Below are 21381 nucleotides of genomic sequence, written 5' to 3' on the forward strand. Positions count from 1 at the left end.
ATATAGGATAAACTTACAGCAGATGGTCACAGTGGATTACCACTCATGGAGAGACAGAGGGAAAGAGATGCTAGTGTTTATCTAGCTTCTACCTTCCAATTCATTAAAGAACATCATCCAGTGGAATGGCACTGTTCACTGTTAGATTTCAAGAAAGCTACCTTTCCTTGCCATCTCCTTTCCCAACAACAGCAGCATCCGTGTCCAGGACCAAATGATATGTGCATATGGCTATGAAAGCCTTAGTTCTCCACCTATATACCTGACTTGTAGAAATTTGTGCTAGTTTGGATCAGATGTGCCTCATAAACTTATACATTATAAATGTTTGATCTCCAGCTGATAGAAACTTGGGAAGGTGGGGCATTGCAGCAGGTGATTTGTTTCCTGGAGTAGGCTTTGGCATCACACCAGATCCTACTTGCCACAGCATGGATCACTCTTCTGTTGCTGTTTCCCACCTGTAGCAGCAAGGTTGCCATGTACTAGCTTTTCCTTACCATCATGAAGCTTCTCAACACTGTAAGTCAAAATAAATCCTTCCCTCCCATCAGCTGCATTAGTCATGTGTTTTGTCCCAGTGATGAGATGGTAACTGCAACAGAAAATTAGTACCAGAGGAGAGGGGTCATTACTGCTAGAAACCTGACTGCATTGCTTTAGTTCTTTTGATTTGCAGGAGGAATTGGGGAGAATTTAAGACTTTAGACCAAAAGATGTTTTACAGTGCTTTAAAGTAGAACTTGAATAACTATTTTGATGAGAGGTGAAAAACAGTGGGGATTTTGAACTGTTTAGGCTGGGTGTATGATGGGAAAGTGAACTTTCCCACAACTGTGCTAGAGGTAATATGTGTCAAAGACTGAGTTTGTTCTTATCTTTTCTTAGAACTTAAGCAAAGTTGAACTTAGAGGGAACAGACTGATATGCAAGGTAGAACATAGAGCAGAAAGATATGGGACAGAAAGAAATGAAAGTTTCCAGACAGAGACGACTGCCTTCTTCAGCAGCAATTGTTTGAGAGTTTACCACCATTGAGATTGGGCCAGTTTTTCTGTACTGGGACAGTAGATAGAAAATTGATGGACTTTTCCTCCTCTTCCAAGTCTGTTTTATTCCCCCCTGACTGAACAAATTTTGTAGCACACCTGGCACTGCAAGAATATTACAAATGTAGGAAATAAAAGGTTAATTGGATTTTCAGTGTAGTTTGTTGCTTGGAAATGGCCACTGGGCAACGCAAGGCAGGGTCACTGGATTTCCTGTGTGGACATTAATAAACATTAAAAGAAAGGTGGACAATGGAATTTTACTCAACACCAAATAAAACTGAAATCATGGCATTACCAAGAAAATGGATTGAAATGGATGTAGTTATATTAAATAAAATAACCCAGATTTGTAAAACAAAAACTCATATGCAAATTCTGGTTAGTGTGTGTGTGTGTGTGTGTGTGTGTGTGTGTGTGTGCCATGTATCATAAAACTGAAAGGGACCATGAGAGAGAAAAATGAGAAGAGGTCTTAATTAAGGACAGGAGAGAAAAAACAGGACAGTGGGAAACATGCAGCATGGAAGCCGAAGGGAGGCCACTAGATAAAGGAAGAGCACTGGTAGGAGGATGGCAAAGGGACAAGAGGGGGGCAGTAAGGCAGCTGTAGGAAAAGACCATAATGAAATCCGTTACGCTGCATGCTAAGAAAAAAAACACATAAATAACAAATCATTATGTATTTATAGTATGAATTTTTAAAATTTTGTTGTTGTTTATTTTTATTTCTTTATTTGAGAGTGACAGACAGAGAAAGAGGCAGATAGATAGAGTGAGAATGGGTGCACCAGGGCCTCCAGCCACTGCAAATGAACTCCAGATGTGTGCACCCCTGTGCATTTGGCTTACGTGGGTCCTAAAGAATCGAGCCTCAAACTCAAAACGGGTTCTTAGGCTCCACAGGCAAGTGCTTAACCGCTAAGCCATCTCTTCATCCCTATTATATGAATTTTAAGGTGAAATTAGGGGGAATAACTAAAATAGCAGTTACCATTAGAAGAAACTATCTGTTATTCTTGTCTGATCAGTTCAACAAGAAACAGCTTTATTCTCCCAAAATAGAGATTGTACAGTACAGAGGTTCTGTATAAACTGTCATTTGGGATTTTGACTGTTATAATGTGTTATTGAAATAACTTCTGATTTAAACTTTTGTGTTTGTAATAAGTGTTCTGTGTTTTTTTTAATTTTTAAAAAATTTTTATTTATTTATTTGAGAGCGACAGACACAGAGAGAAAGACAGATAGAGGGAGAGAGAGAATGGGTGCGCCAGGGCTTCCAGCCTCTGCAAACGAACTTCAGACGCGTGCACCCCCTTGTGCATCTGGCTAACGTGGGACCTGGGGAACCGAGCCTCGAACCGGGGTCCTTAGGCTTCACAGGCAAGCGCTTAACTGCTAAGCCATCTCTCCAGCCCAAGTGTTCTGTGTTTTATATTCCCCAGAAGTCTACTTCCTCTTATATTATGTGATGGGTACTATTGGCTTTCAACTTGACAAGATCTAGCATCACCTAGGAAGTATCATGTGGGCATGACTGTGAGGGATTGTCTATATTGACTTACTTGAGTAGGCAAGAGGCATCCTAAATTCAGGTAGTATTGTTTCATGGGCTAGAATCCCAGACTGAATAAAAAGCAGAAAGAGCTGAGCACCAGAATTCTTGTCTATCTTCTTCTATCTGTGGATAAAATGTGATAAGCTGCCTAATATCCTATCTCCATTGCTTCCCCATCATGATATATAATAGTCTGGTATCATATATATATATATATATATATATATATATATAATATACCATATACCATATATATTATTTATATATATATATAATATATACCATATATATTATATATGTATGTATGTATGTGTGTGTATATATATATATACACACACATACATACATACATATATAATATATATACAATGCTCCTTGATCTCCTTACACATTGTTTCCTCCATAAATATTTATTTAAGTAATAATCACTGAGTTCTAAACATCTTTATTTTATTTAAGTCATATTTCAATTTTTACCCTAAAACACTTATCTTCATGTTTGTACAATTTTCTTCCTTTTAGTATTTTTAATACAAATTGTGCAAAACAGTTGGCATAATTGTGGTACTTTTATTATGCATTTATATAGTATATTTTGATCAATCATCCTTCTATTATCCTCTTATTCCCTTCCGTTCTGCTTCCACTTTTCCAAAAACACTTCTTATATTTTCTTGTTTTAAAAATCTAGATTACACATACAAGAGGAAATGTGGTTTGTCTTTTGGATACTGGCTTATTTCATAGAACATGGTAGACGTTTTTATTATTATTTAGTACCATTTCCTTCGCCCTAATTATTAAGCTTATGTTGCCTGAAAATAAAACCCCATTTGGGTAACAATTTCATGTTCATTTTAGGACAATTTTGCCTTTGGAAAGTATTTGTCTTCTAATTTCTATCCAATGCTCATTATAATTTTTTATATTATATGACTCCATGGATTAAATATTCTATATTTAGATATGAAAAAATGCTCTCATAACTAAAAAAAGTTACATCCATGTATTTTCCCTGTGGATCTTTGCCATCACTTCAAAATCTACAGATTTATTAGACAACCTTTGCTTTTATGATTCCAAGATGTAGCTATAATCAATTTTTCACTTTTTTCTTTAGTTTTGAAGTACTAGGGAATGAACGCAGGCCTAGTACAGATAAACACTTGACCATAGAATTAAATCCACAGCTTTCTTTATTTTGATACAAAGTGTCAAGAATTTGCCCCAAAGAGCATATACTTCATCTGTATTCCAGGCAGGCCTTAAATTTGTGATGTTTCTGCCTCATCCACTTGAATAGCTGGAATTCCAGACCTGCACTTTCAGGTCCATCAACGTTTTGAATCTTACTTGGGGCTCTGTAAATGTGGCTCTTGAGGACATTGCTCAAATGCCTAGAATTTCAGTTTTATAATTTCTTTAGGATTTTTAGGGAATAAATTTTCCCACTGTAATAGCTTTAGGTTTTCAACTTTTCCAGTGGGAAATTTTGATCACATTTGCTGTAATGAAGACATTAGCTAATATGAAACCCAGAAGAAAAAAATATGGTCCAAGAGGATATAGTTCAGTAGTAGAGCACTTGCCTCACATCATGAGTGAGGTCCTGGGTTCAATGTATAGTACTATGGGAGGAGAGTGATAGATGATTGATAGTAAGGTAGGTAGATAGATAGGTATGTAGGGAGAGAGAGAGAGAGAGAGAGAGAGAGAGAGAGAGAGAGAGAGCTCTTTCATGATTTCAGGTAGCATGAAAGCTAATAATGTCTTCTAGCTTTGTTGTGAGAGCACCTGTTGCCTAAATAATTGGCCAGTGACAATGTGAGCTGAGACAACTTGAAGGGTAATTTCTACCTGATATAGAAAGGTTTTCATAGTATGTTCTTTTTAAAAAAAAATTGTTTATTTTTATTTATTTCAAAGCAACAGACACAGAGAGAGAAAGAGGCAGATAGAGAGACAGAATAGGCACGCCAGGGCCTCTGGCCACTGCAAACGAACTCCAGACGTGTGCGCCCCCTTGTGCATCTGGCTAACGTGGGTCCTGGAGAACCGAGCCTCGAACCGGGATCCTTAAATTTCACAGGCAAGTGCTTAACCGCTAAGCCATCTCTCCAGCCCAGTATGTTTTTTTTTATTCATGAGCAATTTGAGTCTTCATTCATTACATTAAGAGTTGGACTTTTTGGATAATTTGATCACTATTATTCTTGATTTTCCTTTGTTGGAGATGGAAGAGATTTTCTTGTGGGGTTGGGAAGAATAGGTCTGGTGGCAGGTCTTTTCAGAACAGAAGGAAGACTAACAATAAGAGAATTTATCAGACTGGATATTTGAGGCAAGTGGAAATATAGCTCAAATGTGGATTGAAACTATGTCTCTGTTGTCCATGGACACAGACAATTCAAAGTGTTTTATTTTTCAATAAGGACAACTCCTTAATGATGGAGTAAATCATAGTATTCCTAGGGTTGAGACTGGCACTGGGAGGAATAGACATATTCAAGTAAGCTTGCTTTGAAGGCTGAAAAGTTTCCTGTTAAATAAATGTTTTTGTTAATTCATTTGTGCTCAGAAAGTGAGAGAGAGAGAGAGAGAGAGAAGATGAAAGAGGGAGAAAGGTTATACCAGGGTCTCTTGGCACCGAAAATATACTCCAGATGAATTAGTCACTTTGTGTATCTGGTTTTGAGTGGGTTCTTGGAAATTTATTTCAGGCTAGAAGGCTTTACAAGCAAGCATCTTTAACCACTATGCCACCTTCCCAGCTTGCAGGCTAAAATTTTTGAGGCCAGAGTTTCACTCTCTCAAAACAACCAGTTTTGAGTAGCACAAGCAAGGGAAAACAAGTGAGGGAAGTTGTAAGCACAGTTTTATAAGCATGCCATTGTTTAACATTTCTACATATACTTAGTTGTTAAGCCTTTTAGCGTGTCTCTCATTGTTACAAATGGGAGCAGAAACAAGTATCTGGGATACAAGTTTGTTTCCAGCATATAAGTAGGATTGAAAGAAGTCTAGGATTTGCTGTTTGGGGAAAAGCATTTAACAGTATATTAAAACCCCTAAAGTATGACTCCTGAAAAATTAATTGAGGTCAATTTGGCAAGAGAACATTTTGCAATCTGGAAATTTTAATTTCGGTAATTAGCATTTAAATAGTCCATGTCTGTGTTTTATTTTTTTATTTCAAGGTAAGAGTTTTCCTTGAGGCATTTCAGGACTTGGGACGTTTTGCATCCTATCCAACAGGAAAATGTGGAGTAGACAGATGTATTCTTCAAGGGCATTCTGAACTCAGTCCTGGGGAAACTGATGAGCAGAGTGGGATAGATTTTTTATGCAAACTTGGGATCACTTTTGATTCCTTTTTTAGAGACAGAAATCTGTTTGCATGCTCTGATAGTTACCAACTTAACAAAACCTAGAGTTGCCTAGGAAATGAACCACTGAGCATGGATGTGAGGGATTATCTTGATTAGATGATTATTTTTTTGTTTATTTTTATTTATCTGAGAGCAACAGACAAAGAGAGAAAGAGGCAGAAAGAGAGAGAGAGAGAGAGAGAGAAAATGGGCATGCCAAGGCCTCCAGCCATTGCAAACAAACTCCAGACGCGTAGGCCACCTTGTGCATCTGGCTAACGTGGGTCCTGGGGAATTGAGCCTTGAACCAGGGTCCTTAGGCTTCACAGGCAAGTGCTTAACCACTAAGCCATCTCTCCAGCCCTGGATTAGATAGTTATTAATTGAGGTGTGGGATTATTTAGATTAGGTTAGCCTCTAGGCTCACCTGTGAGGTGTTATTGTGATAAGATAACTATCAGTTGAGTTGGGAAGTCCCACCTTAACTCTGGAGAACAACATTGCAGCTGCTCAAGTCCTGGGCTGGATAAAAAGGAGCATTCGTAAGTCCCTAGTCTCGGCTTTCTGATTGTGAATGCGATATGACCAGCTGATGCATGCTCCTGCCACCATGGCTTCCCTGCGTAATCAGACTTTTATTAGAATGATATGACAAAATGAATCCTTCCTTAAGTTAATTTGTGCCAGGTATTTTGCCACCACCACAAGAGGCATGCTGGATGAGCATGCTCAATAACATGTAGAACCCTTACCTGAATTAGATATAGGCTCATAGGCAGAGGCCCACTACTGCTGAGTCACATAGTTCTGTGTATGGGCTGTGGGTTGGATTTTCCTTTTATAGTCATTTTCCAGGTATTTCTTCATGGAGTACTCAGCCTGAAAAACTTGGTGTATTATCTTTATTAACACAGCTTTATTTAATTCTGGACCAAATGGAAGAAATTAGCAATGTAGTCTCATAGAGTGGGAAAATACTTTTCTTCCAGTTTTATCTTGGAATCTTCCCTTAATTAAGGTTCAACCCTTATTGAACAAAAGAGAAATAAGCCATAGAAAAGACACAGCTTTTATCGTTATCTTCATGTCTTCACAAGCAGTATAAAGAAGCTATTATGGCACAGAAGTGAGGTTTTAAGATAACAAGGGTGCTTACATTCTTTAACAATTCTTCTATGCCTACTTATTTATGATTATCAGACTGATACTTCAGTTGTATGTATATTTTTATGCAAGACATACTCTGTAGCTCAAGGTGGCCTCAAACACATTGCAATCCTCCCTCCTTGGCCTCCCAAGTGCTAGGATTAAAGGTGTGTGCCACCACATCCAGCCAAGATCACACTTTTATAAAGACCTTACCTTTTATTTATTAGTATTATTAATTTTATTTACATTAATATGTATATTATTTATAGTTAACAGCTAAATTTTATTGTAAATAAAATTTTATTGTAAGCAACTTTTAATTTGTTCTTTCCATTATATTAAGTATAATAATAATATTATTACTAACTGTAAAGTCATTTGGATGGGTGAGATGGGAAGTCAATATAGTTTTATGACTTGTATTTCTATGATATCTAAAGCTGTTGAACATTCTTTTATATTTTTTTGGACTTTTGTGTTGTATTTTTGTGAAACATGTATATTCAGTTGGCAGCTCACATAGAATTGAATTATTTTATGGGGGGCTTAATGTTTAGGGCCTTTTATATGGTCAGTATAGTCACTCCCTGTCATACTTTTTGTAAGCTGTCTCTTCACTGCTATTTCCTTTGTTGTATAGATTTTTTTTTTAATTTGGTTCAATCATATTTGTTGATTCTTTTTGGAATTTCCAGAATTATTGGAGTCATATTCAAATAATCATTGACTATGCCTGTACTGAAATGTTTCCTTAAACTTTTTTCTAGAAGTTTCACAGCTTCAACTCTTACAGTAAGTCATCCAATCCACTTTGAATTGGTTTTTGTATGAAGAAAGAAATATGGATGCATTTACATTCTTTTGCAAGTAGATGTCCATGCTTCTCAGCATAATTTTATAAGTTATCACCAATGTACATTTTAGCAGCCTAATTATTGGAGTTCACTTAAGAAGTAGGACCACTGGAGAGGGAAGGAGAAAGAGAGAGACAGAGAAAGAGAGAGAGAGAGAGAGAAGTAAAAGGGGATTTGCTAGAATGGCTTATGAGCAAGGTTGGTTGGAAAGTCCAACAATGGCTTCCTGCGCTTTGAAGAGGCTGAGCACTCCATAGCTGCTCAGTCTATGATCAACCATCTTCTGGACTAAAGGACTAGAAGATTCCTAGAGTTGCTGGTCTTTAGTCAGTTGGAAGATTGAAGAAGCTGGAGTCTGATGTCAGTGAAGGAAGTAGCAGCACCAACACTGCATTCGCCAGCAACTGATTATATTTGTGGTGTGTGCCAGAAGATGCCACACATTTGTGAAGTGAGCCAGCTTCTACCACTATCAGTGGAACTTCCCCTGATCTGTAAACTTCAAATAAGTCTCTTCCTCCCATAAACTGTGTCTGGTAAGGAAGTTCATCATAGAAGCATGGAATTGTCTACCACACCACATAAAGCCAAATGCAGAAAGTTGTGCATGCATCTGTAGTTTGCCAGTAATGACAAGAGGCCCTGGTGCACCCTTTGTCTCTCTCTATCTCTCTCTCTCTCTCCCTCCCTCCCTCTCATTTTTTCATCTCTTTCAAGTAAATAAAGATTTTTTAAAGTATTGTTATATGAAGGATTGTATCAGGAGGCTTTATTTTGGCTCTCAGTTTGAGGGACCATTCTATAATGGCATGGATACAGGAGGCAGGAATAGCTTGCAGCTGTGGTGGTAGGAACTTGCTCATGTCTGCATGATGAGGAAGGAGAGAGGGGGAGAGGGAGAGGGGGAGAAAGAAAGAGAGAAAGGATAAGAAGCAGGTCCAGGCTAATCTTCAAAGCTCATTCTCTACACTGCCACTTCTTTCACATAGAAACTATACCGAAAGGTTTCACAGCTCCACCAACTGGGGTGCATGTATTACAACATACTAGCCTGTTGCGTTTTATATCCAAACTATAATGAGAATCTTTGGGATATGTTCATTTTAAACTATAGAATAGCAAAATCATATCTTAAAACACTTAGACATGATCTTATCTTATTCCAGAAGTACTATGATTTCAAGGGTCAATATTTTTAGCAATTCAATAAGGTATAAATGTCCTTCCTCTTCTATCCTGGTCTAGTAGTACGAACATGCCCTTTGAAATATTCCTATTGAAAGTGCTTACGTTTAAGTCTTTTCCATCTATTGGAAAGTTTTATTGTTGCTGAAAATTAAAGGCCTAGATATGAAACTCTTCCTAGTAAATTTTTAGCATAAGTGAATGCTTTTATTGTAAGACTAAAAAGTATATCTACTTTTAACAATTGCTTATAGACTCAATGTATTATGGATGACTTTTTAAAGTGAAATTTGTGACCTCAATGTAAGACCTGAAACTCTCAAACTACTAGATGAAAAGTAGAAAGAACTCTCTGCAATATAGGAATGGGGAAAGACTTCCTGAGCAATATGCCAGGAACCAAGGAAATTAAACAATCAATCAACCAGTGGGACCTCATGAAGGTAAAATGCTTTCATACAGACAAACATAATATAAACAAAGCCAACAGACTACCCACAAAATTGGCAAAAATCTTTGCCAGTTACACCATATAAAGAGGCCTAATATCTAGAATCTGCAAAGAACTCCAAAAACTAAGTAATTAAAAAAAAAAAAATCAAACAACCCACTCAAAAAAATGGGCCAGAGAGTTGAATAGGGAATTCTTTTCTTAAAACTTGATTTTTTAAAAAATATATTTTATTTATGTATTTGAGAGAGAGAAAGCGGTAGGGTTAGAGAAAAAGAGAGAGAGAAAATGGGCTTGTCAGGGCCTCTAGCCACTGCAAAGGAACTCCATTGCATGTGCTCCCTTGTGTGGATTCTGCAGAATCAAACTAGCATCCTTTGGCTTTGCAGGCAAACACCTTAAACACTAGTCTATCTCTCCAGACCCTTGAACTTTACTTTTTTTTTTTTTATTTGACAATGAGAGAGAGAAAAAAGAAAAAAAGGCAGAGAAAGGGAGAGAAAATGGATGTTCCAGGGCTTCCAGCCACTGCACATAAATTCCACACACATGTGCCCCCTTGTATATCTGGCTTACATGGGTCCTGGAGAGTTGAACCTGGATCCTTTAGCTTTTCAGGCAAATGCCTTAACCACTAAGCAATCTCTCCAGCACCTGAATAGGGAGTTCTTAAAGGAATAAATACAAATGGCTAACACTCACCTAAGAAAATGTTCAACATCCTTAATCATCAAGGAAATGCAAATTAAAACAACTATGAGTTCCACCTTACTCTAAAGAGGATGGCAATCATTAAAAAAATCAAATGACAATAAGTGTTGGTGAGGATGTGGGGAAAGTGGAACCCTCATTCACTGTGGGTAGGAATGTAAACTTGTACAACCACTATGGGAATAGATATGAAGAATCCTGAAAAATGAGAATCAAGCTACCAACTGACCAAGTTACTCCTCTACTGGGCATCTACCCTAAAAGTTCCATTCTTCACTGCACCATGCAGAGATTTTTACGTGACTATATTTATAGCTTCTCAATTCACAAAAGCTAAAAACCAGAATCAACCCAGATATCCATCATCTGATGAATGGATAATGAAGGTGTGGCTCATATACACCATGGAATTTTGCTCAGCACTAAGGAAAAATGATGCAATAAAATATGTAGTAAACTGGATGGATTTGGAACAGATCATAGTAAGCAAGCTCACACAAGCACAGAGAGACAAATGCCACATGCACTCTCATCTGTGGTTCCTAACCTGGAGCAGACTGAGTTGAAGGCATACCTGATAGACAACTTGAGGGATGGACATGAAGGAGAGAAGGGTTTTGGGCATAAGGAACAGGAGAGAAGGAGGAGATATACACAAAACCAACTCCAAAATGAATTGGTAGCTTAGAAATCCTCTTCTTGGGTAGTAGACTAAAAGATATAACCCTTAATAGAAGCATGGAGGGATTGTCTGGTAAGAAAGGCCCTGGATAAGGTGTGTTGAAGCCCAACTGTAAAACATTTGGCTCTGGTTTGCAAATTCTAGTACCAGAACATGGTTACAATCCAGGTTGAGACATACAAGATCTGAGATATATGAAATCCCCAAAATAAGATAGGCTCTGTCAGAGCACCTGGTTACCCAACTGAGTTAACAGGTAAGGTCCTATTGCTAAAGACACCACATGCTACCAATGCAGAAGATAGAGAGATCCAGCTGAATCAGAAAGGAATCCAGTTCCCAGATGGTTAGCCCATATAAAATGCTACATGAAATGCTATAGGAAAATGGCCAACAATATCATGAGCAAGCAGGGGCCACTGCTATATGAAAAAAAAAAAAAAGCAACCTGATAAGATGTACACACCTGTGCAACAGTGACGCACAGCCTAAGTGGGTAACCAATGGCTCTTTCATTGGCTACAAGATACCCTTAGTGGAAAGGAAACCAAAACTGGAACTAGAAACCAAGTCAGAACGATATGAAGACAAAGATAATGGACTACAATTAGAAGCTCCCACTAGCCTTTGTCCAAAAGTGAGCCTAAACCCATCAAAGTCTCTCTAAATTAACAATTCTTATCCACTTTAACCTATCCTGATCTCAATCTCTATTGGAGAATCTGTTTTTCTTTTTCAGAAATTAGCAAAAACCAAGGACAACCATAGTCTACCAGCAAGACAAGGATAGAGAGCTTAGAGAGCTGACTCCCTGACAGGAGATGAACCACCCCCCTCCCCCACAGCAGCCAGGTCCCCAGTGAAAACACAGAGACTGGTGAGATAAGCAAGGGTGCCACTTCCATGGTGAGCCTGGTAACCCTGGCCAGGGTGATACAAATTCTCAAAACTCACCAAAGCAGAAATCCAGAAACTGCTAGAACTCACCAAGTCAGTTAAAGTAGACTTAAACACACCCACCAAGGCTCAGGAACACTTGCAAAAGAGGGGGCAGAAAGAATATAAGAGCTACAAGGTGGGAAGGAATATCAAGAGACATAGCCCTTCTCACAATGACAGACTGCTGCTCTCACAACTCATAACTTACAACTCCATGGGGAGTACCAGCAATCCTACTAAGGAGGACCCTCAGTGGAGTCAGGGCAGGGAAGAGGGAAATGATGCTACCAACATATAATGTGTCCATACAAAATTTGTGCTTAATAAAAAAAAAATTAGAAAAGTGAACTTTGCAAAATGGGATAGCAAATACTCTTTATTTAAAGCAAAAATAATTCCTGATAACAATGATTCTAGCTATAGAGTCTATAATGTCTTATGGCATTTAGAAGTAAACATATGAAGTTGTTCCTGACTTGTGGTAACTAGTGTTTCTTTTGATTTCAATAATTTCTGGTGGGTAAAAGAACAAGGTTGGTAGAAAAATGCCAGGTTTTTAGTTACTTAGAAGTTTTAAAACAGCAAAAGGTTTTTTAGTGAGGCTCATATTACTTTGAAAAACAGATGGAGGTGGCTCGAGAATCTAGGGAGGGAAGTTAGGTACTGTTGGTTTCTACAGAAATTAGAAGTTGTTGAATCTACGGAAGGTTGTACTTATGGAGAATATGGAATAGGAAAGGAGAAGAAGGTGTGGAAACAGGGTTGAAAAGAAGGGGAATGTAAGTTGTGGGTAGGAAAAGTTGTAGAAAGATTCCACTAGTAGGCTAGGTATAGAAAAATACAGATCAATTTTAAAATCCAACTGAGCAATATACACACACAAAACCAGCATGGAGTTATTATGTAGTAGTTGGAGTTAAAACAAACAGGTGGGCTGGAGAGATGGCTTAGTGGTTAAGCACTGCCTGTGAAGCCTAAGGACCCCTGTTTGAGGTTCGGGTCCCCAGGACCCATGTTAGCCAGATGCACAAGGGGGCGCACCTGTCTGGAGTTCCTTTGCAGTGGCTAGAAGCCCTAGCGCACCCATTCTCTCTCTCTCTTTCTCAAATAAATAAAAATAAGAAGAAGAAAAAAAACCAAAAAACAGGCAAACTTGCAAAGCCAAATATCTTAAATTGGCTAAAGGTGTTGACTCATTACTGGGGGGTTGAGATTCTTGGGCTGCAATGGGATCCAGGTCAACATGGATGAGAGTGAGACACTGCCCCCCCCCCAAAAAAAAAAACACAGAAGCATAACTGGAGAAACAAAGAGGCACTGTATAGATCACAAAATACCAAAAATGACAAAAGTCAACCCATAAACACAACTTACTTAAAGTATATCAATCAAATCTAGCACATCAGTATTTTTGTCTTAGTGGGCTAGGTTTTGAATTCTTTCCCTTCCTGGGATTATTTAGCAACCTGCTCTGATATGAAAGGTTCCATTTACCTGCCTTTGGGGAAGGTATTGCGCCAGTGTAAAATGGTTCTGTTACCTTTGGGGGAGGCTGCCTGTCTGGGCCCCTCTTTGTTGCACTGTGGGTTCAGCTCAGCTAGTTCGGTCAGTAGACGTACTCTTCGTATGAATTGTGCTGGGTGGTCTGTGGGTGGAGGGTGGCTCCGATCCCTTGATGTTCCGAGATCTCCAGTGGCTCCCAGTGCTGGCGTTTGGGGTCAGGGAGGCTGTGGATAGTTTCTGAAGCCACTTAACTGGACACTATTGTCTTCGTCAGCTTTTTGATTTTACAATGCCTGTGTGAGTGGAGAATCCCTTCATGGTACTTATGTTTGTGCCAGCTTAGGCGTGGCAGGGAAGCAGCTTTTCCCAGCTGTCTACCAGAGGATGGATGGAGCCAATTCTGGCTGGCTGTGTGGTTGCTCAAAGCTCTGGGTCTCTCCTGCTTCTCTGCTGGGGTTAATAAATCCTTCACACTTTCACTTTTCGGTAGATGAGTGCACTGCACATTTTTTTGTCTCTCTTTTTCCCCCCACCCCCTCTCTCTCTTTTAACTCCTCAAGCTACTTTGGCTTGGCTAATGCTCCGCCATCTTAACCAGAATTCCAAATAGTGTCACTTTTATGTGAGAATAAAATGATGCTTAAATGAAAAAAAGAAATGCTTAAATGGAAATGTCACCAGAAGTCATTTGTTTTTTATAAACTTCTAAAATTACTATGATATTTATCACTAACACCAGAGAGATATATGTGTGTTGATATTCGAAGTACAGCAACTCAGCTCATGTTTCATAACTTGATCAGCATTTTGAGTTTTGGAGTCACATTAAAGATGTGATTTTGAAGTTTCTCTTTTCTTTCTTTTTATTTCTGTTTCTATTCTATTTATTTGAGAGAGAGAGAGAGAGAGGCATAGAAAAAGAACGAGAGAGAGAGAGAGAGAATGAATGGGTGCACCAGGGCCTCCAGCCACTGTCAAGGAACTCCACATGTATGCCCAATCCCCACCTTGTACATCTGGCTTAGGTGGGTCCTGGGGGAATTGAACTGAAGTCCTTTGGCTTTGCAGGCAAGTGCCTTAACCACTGATCCATTTCTCCATCCCTGAAGACTCATCTCTTGCATTAAGGGGCAGTTATTTGCTGATATCCAGTTGTTCCTATCTAAGTGAGAATGTCTGGGGAATGCGGATAGTTCTTCATGTGGCCGGTGTCCTTTCTTGCAAACAAGATTCCTGTGCTGCAGCTGCAGTCAGTGCAGGGTCAGATGAGCCTCTTCAGACTCCCTGAGCTTCTTCCTCTCTTTCACCTCTCTTCCTCATCTCTCTTATCTTTCTGTCTTTATTCAGAGTAAATAAATGACCAAGAGCAAACATTGGGGTTGATGTGTCCGATGCACTCTAGTGAAAGATTCCACCAAGTCACTGATGTGTGTTTAGAATATCTATGTTGCATTGCTCACATACTTTAAAAAAAATCTTGTACCCTAACTCTAAGAAAAAAACAGGTTAAGTTCACTCTATATTTTAAAATTGTTAGAGAATTATATGTTTCCCTATGAAATAAAAATTGAAAAGTCATTATATTGTGGCACACATCTATAATACTAGCACATGGGAAGTAGTCAAGATAATCCCCAGCTACATGTTGAGTTCATTCATGTTCAGCCTAATTTGCATGAGACACTGTCTCAAAAGAAAAAATAATAAGTCTTTGCTTAAAGCATCCATTTGTAAATCAAAGCTAAGTGTATTATTAAAAGTACACATGCAATTTATGGTAATGATCTGCAATACTAAACAAATTCTTTCACAGAAAAATAACAGCTTATCTGGGGAGATTTAAATTATTTTATATCATGAAGAAGATCTGAAAAGCAGTACGGATGTGTTCATGGGCTGAAGCAATGAATATAGTTAAAATATGCATCACACTTAAGTGCTTCACAGATTCAATGCAATCCCTATTAAAATTCCAGTGACATTTTTACAGAAATAGAAAAGTCCTTAAATTTATATGCAATCAAAATGTCCACAAATAGAAAAGGCAGTTTTGGAAAAACAGAACAAAGCTGCAGTCATCACATTTGTGGTTGAAAATTTTATTACAAAGCTATTGTAACCAAAAGAGAATGACACTGAGATCAAAACAGAGAGATCAACTGAACAGAATAGAGAGCCATGAAAAAGTGCATGCATATGCTCAACTAATTTGTTACAGGACTGCCAAATGGGATATACACTGGAAGAGTCTCTTAATTTAGTGATATGGGAAAATTCCATATTCACATGAAAAAAAATGAAACAGGAAACTTAATTTCCTGTTATTCAAATGAACTCCAATGGATTAAAGCCTTAACTTTAATCCAGAATCCAGAAAACTCCTTGAGGAAAGCACTCCTGAACATTGGTTCTAGTACTAGTTATCGGAACAAGGCGGCCAAAGCAAAAACACACAAGCGGGACTACGAACAACTGAAGAACGCGTGCACAGCGCAGGAAACTGCTAGCGCAATGAGAAAGCGGACCAGTGAATTGGAGACACTATTTGTAAACTCTGTATTTTATGAGGGGTTTATATCCAAAATACAAAGGGAAATCACGTTATTCAGTAGCAAGAAAATGTTATCTCTTTACAAGATGGACAATATGTGTGGGTCTATGTAAATCAGACTTCTGGGATTATCTAATGGTGCCCACATCATTAATCATCAGGGAAATAAAACAGAAAGCACAGTTAAATAGGAGAGCCTACCACGTGCAACAACATGGAAGAACCTGGAGAAACTTATGCTGGGCGAAACAAGCCAGACACATAAAGGTTAATACTACAAGAACTCACTTATATATGGAATTGAAGAAGAAGGAGAGAGAAAAGAAAGAAGAGAAAGAGAAGCAATAAGGGAAGAGCCAAAGAAAATAAAGCAGACAGCACATATATGCAAAGAGAATAAAACAATAATTACAATAAAAGAGACAGGTGAGGTTGAAATGAGGACCTATAGTTCAAACGGTACACAATTGAAGCTATATAGAGCGATAACTCTACAGGTCTTATGTTAGACATGAGGACTACGATAGAATGAAACTGGCTAAAAGAGTAAATTTTAGATGCTCTTAAAACAAAAAAGAAGATAAATGCAGGATTAGATTGAGGCATTAATATTCTCTACCATAATAACCTTTTGGTGGGGGAGATTTTTTGAGGTAGGGTCTCAATCTAGCTCAGGCTGATATGGAATTCACTATGTAGTCTCTGGGTGGCCTTGAACTCATGGCAATCCTCCTACCTCTGCCTCCTGAGTGCTGGGATTAAAGGTGTGCGCCACCATGCCTGGCTCCATAATAAACTTTCAATTATGTATAAGTAACCAACACATAATTTGGAAATCTTAATATATACAAAAAAAAACTATGGCAAGACATGACTTCATATATGTTAGTATAACTATAATAAAAATAAGTGTTGGCAGGAATGTATTGAAACTGATTTTGTGGTATACTGTTTGTGGGATTGTGACTTGGCATAACCAACAGAAGACAGGGTGGAGGGAATTTTAATAGCTCAAATGATATGAAATAAGAATCTCAGTGAATTATTTGCATTCCAATGCTAACTATATATTATTCACAACAGCAAAGATATAGTAATGGCCTGAGTGTGGATTAAGAGCATGTTAGAGATGCACAGATCATTCAGCAGTTAAAGCCCTTGCTACCCAAGCTTGAGTACCTGAGCTTGGATCGCCAGTACCCACATGAAAAGCTGGATGCTCTCTTGTGCATTTGTAATACCAGCACAGCTATGAATAGATAGGAGGTGGAGACAAAAGAAAAAAAAGAAAGAAAGAAAAACTAGAAGCCCAGGGGTCAAAAGACTGGTGGATGCAGCAGTGAACCAGGAAAGACTGCCTCAAACAAGGTGGCAGACAAGAATCAATATCTGAAGTTTTCCTCTGATCTCCACATTCAAGTTATGCAGTGCATCCACACATGCCATACAATGACATACATATAGAAATAGAATGTGCCATGTGCCATGCATACTAAAATATTACCTTTGTGGCTGGAAAGATATGGTTTAGCAGTTAAGGCACTTTCCTCTGAAGCCTAAGGACCCAGGTTTGATTCTCCAGGACCCAAGTAAGCCAGATGCACAAGGTGGTGCATGCATCTGAAGTTTGTTTGCAACAGCTGTATGAGCTGGCATGCTCATATTCTCTCTCTCTCTCTCTCTCTCTCTCTCTCTCTCTCTCTCTCTCTTCCTTTACCTGCCCCTCTTCCTCTGTTAAGTAAATAAATAAAAATTAAATTAAAAAATCTTTTATGTAGCTTTAAATTTTATTTTTAATGATTATTTTTATTATTTTTAACAAGATGTTTCATATGACTACATCATGTATTGGTACCCTTTTTTCCCTTCTCCCTGCCCCCACTCTGTTGGGGATGCTCTTCAGTGGGGTTGCAGGTATTTACCATGGGTTTGTAGTTTAAGCCTGTGCCAGCAGTAGTCAGTTATATTTGAGGGGGGAGGGGAAGGAAGGGAATCTCTCTGGGCGTCATGTATCAACTTGTGGCTCTTGTAACCTTTCAGTCTCCTATTCAACAAAATTCCCTGAGCCATGATGGGTGAGTTTTAAGTCTACTTCAGTGATGAGCTCTTAGGAGCCTCTTGACCTCTGCTTTGGTAGGTGTTGAGTATCCTCAGGGTCTGTCTCCTACACCCTGTGTGGTGGTTTGATTCAGGTGACCCCCATAAACTCAGGTGTTCTGAATGCTAGGTTCCCAGTTGATGGAGATTTGGGAATTAATGCCTCCTGGAGGGAGTGTATTGTTGGGGGCGGGCTTATGGGCTTTATAGCCAGTTTCCCCATGCCAGTGTTTGGCACAATCTCCTGTTGCTGTGTCCCACCTTATGTTGGCCAGGGGGTGATGTCCACCCTCTGTTCATGCCATTGTTTTCCCCTGCCATTGTGGAGCTTCCCCTCGAGCCTTTAAGCCAAAATAAACCTCTTTTTCCCAGAAGCTGCTCTTGGTTGGGTGATTTCTACCAGCAATGCAAACCGGACTGCAACACCCTGGCACCGGTTACCTGGAACACCATGGGAGCATCTCTCTCACTCATCTCCCTAATTCCTTTGTGGATTCAGCTGTGTCTTGGCTGAAGTGCGAGGGGTAGTTTAACTACTTTGGTCTCGTAACCTTCTGAAAAAGAAGAACAGATTTTCCAATGGAGAGTGAAGTCAGCATAGTTTAAATGGGATAAGCATTATTAATTTCAGGAGAATTGGATGTATTTAACCCCTCTTTTAGCCAAGGACCAGTGAGAACTTGACACTAGAGAACATAATCTTTGTCTCCATAGGATTCTGATCTGTTCCCAATTCCAGATATGGTTTCTTTTACCCTGAGCAGATCTCAGCCAATCAGAAAGATATTGGTTACCCACTGTGGCTGTGTGCCACTATTGCACTGGGATGTACATCATGCCAGTGTGTTTGCTTCTGAGTAGCTTGGACCTCTGGTTGCTCAGACCATTGTTGGTTATTTTCCCCCAGTAGCTCATGTAGCATTTTCCAGCACTAGATAGGCTGTCTGGGGACTGGTTTTCTTCTGAATTCCAGCCAGGTCTCTCCATGCTCTGGGTCAGCAACATATGGTGTCTTCAGCAATAGGGCCTTAGCTTTTGCCTGGGGCAGGTAATCAAGTGCTTTGATTTGGGGACCTCACAGGTCTCTCCAATCAACAGGTCAATGTGGGTAGCAACCAGTCTCTGGTACTGGGAGTTACAGGTCAGAGACAGAATTGTTTTTTCTTTTAAGTTTAGGCTTCTTCCCACCCTCATCAGAGCCCTACTTTTCAAGTATTCCTCCCTTTACTCTTCTCGAAGGTTAGATATTTTAGGCTACCTCCAAGGATAAAGGTTTGTATAGTATCAGATTATTTTTGATTTAATTTTGTGTTTATTCTCCCCTCTCCCATCCCCTCCCCTCCCCCCAAATACTTCCATCCCTATGTCCTGGGCCTTGAGTTGCCTATTACGTATAACAACAACTCAAACGGTTCCAGGTTAGGAACTGCAGAAGTGACAGAATGCGGCATTTCTCTTTCTGTGATTGTGTGAGTTTACTGAGTGTGATCTGATCCAAGTCTGTCCATTTTTCTACAAATTTCACTATATTTTTGTATTACTGATGAACAGAATTGCATTGTGTATATAACTATAACTTCATTATCCATTCATCAAATGATGGGCATCTTGGTTGATTCCAGTTCTTAGCTATAATGAGCGGAACAGCTATAAGCTCTAACTGAAGCTTCCTTTATCCTGGGTTGAACATCTCACAATTGATCTCAAACCTCTATTAACTAGTTTTTTGTATTGTAGGAAACAGTAAGTATTACATAATAAATTGATAATGATAGTAAGCATGTTTTTTTGTTTCCTTAATTTTATATTTTTCTGTTGTTCATTAAATCTAACCATAAAATTATTTGGGTAGAAGAACATTCCAGTCATTTGATATGATGAGTTATAACTTTATTTTACTAGCATAATTCTCACTTATTATCAAATAAAATTATATAAAGAACAGCAATAATAAAACAACAGGTGCAGCAGCTTTGCTTTGTAAACAAGCAGTGAGCTTGGCCCATGCCCTGCAGCAAGACACTGGAAGTCTTCTAGAGCACAGCTTGATGATTATTGATGTAACCAAGGAATCCAATTGCTCAGAGTCTTTACTTTTCACATGATGTTATTGTCTCTTCTAGAAACTTCCAAGTTCAGGAACACATAAGTTTCTGGAGATGAATCAATCATAAAATAAAAATATCCCCTGTGTCAAATCTCAGAACACTCTTACTATTATTTCCCTTAGTGACTATTTCCTGCACTAGCCTTTTAGAAATTTTAATGTATAACATGGTAGTTGTTATCATTCAGGGAAGAAATTGCCTTGGCTTAAAGTAGTCAGATTTCACCTCTAAACTTGTGAAATATTTTCTGCCTTTGCTTTGATCTTACTAGGTGGTGCTGGTCTCAGAAGATGGAGTAGCATTTTCCCGTTTGTAAACAGAAAAAAGGGACCATTCCACAAAGTCAGGTGAATATTCAGTCCTGATCTCAGCAATCTCTGGAGATAGAAACAGTTAAATGTTTTCAACTGCTCAGAATGAGAGAAAAATATCCAGATACAAAGCAAAGGGGCACCAAAGGTAAAGTAATAAGTTGGATAAAAATTAATTTGAGAGACAAAATTTAGTCCTAAAATTAAAGTAGTCTATAGAAAGGGATATTATTTTACAGAAGACATTTTTTGTTGTTCTGTGAGCAGGTAATGTGCTCATTACTATAACATGTTGCATTAATATCTACACTGAGAAGCACCAACCCAATCTGTACAGCTGTCAATAACCTAACCATAACTACTACCATTCGTTTGAAATAGTGACTCTGGTATTTCATTGCACAGCCTTGTATTGTTTAGGACACTAGTATTAATGCTAGTAGAGTGTTTCCCTTCTGTCTTTCCTGGGCCATACCTCTCATCATTTTTTTTCAAACATTTGGAGGAATAAGTTTCTTACTTTAGATTTTTTTTCCAATTACATCATCATTCTTTTCAAAACAACTTGTTAGAGATCAACCCAGACTGAGAAAAACAGGCAAAACTTTCTCCATTTCTAGTTTTAATAATACCTAAACATCATGTTTTAATACTTCCTAAACAGTAAGAAACAACAAGAAGCAAAATAGAGAAAAAGGAATAACTGGTTGGCCAAAATGGTTAAGAAAAAGATTGCAATACTATGACTTCCAAGCATGTTTATTGTGAAAAGCCATACTGAATAGGAAGATATTGGCTTAAAACTATTGAAGAACCAGTATGTAGTGGAAGTGACCTCTCCCAGGTTTGTTTGATTGACAGA

The sequence above is a fragment of the Jaculus jaculus genome, chromosome 13, assembly GCF_020740685.1.
Source record: "Jaculus jaculus isolate mJacJac1 chromosome 13, mJacJac1.mat.Y.cur, whole genome shotgun sequence".
In the NCBI taxonomy this organism is placed as follows: domain Eukaryota; kingdom Metazoa; phylum Chordata; class Mammalia; order Rodentia; family Dipodidae; genus Jaculus; species Jaculus jaculus.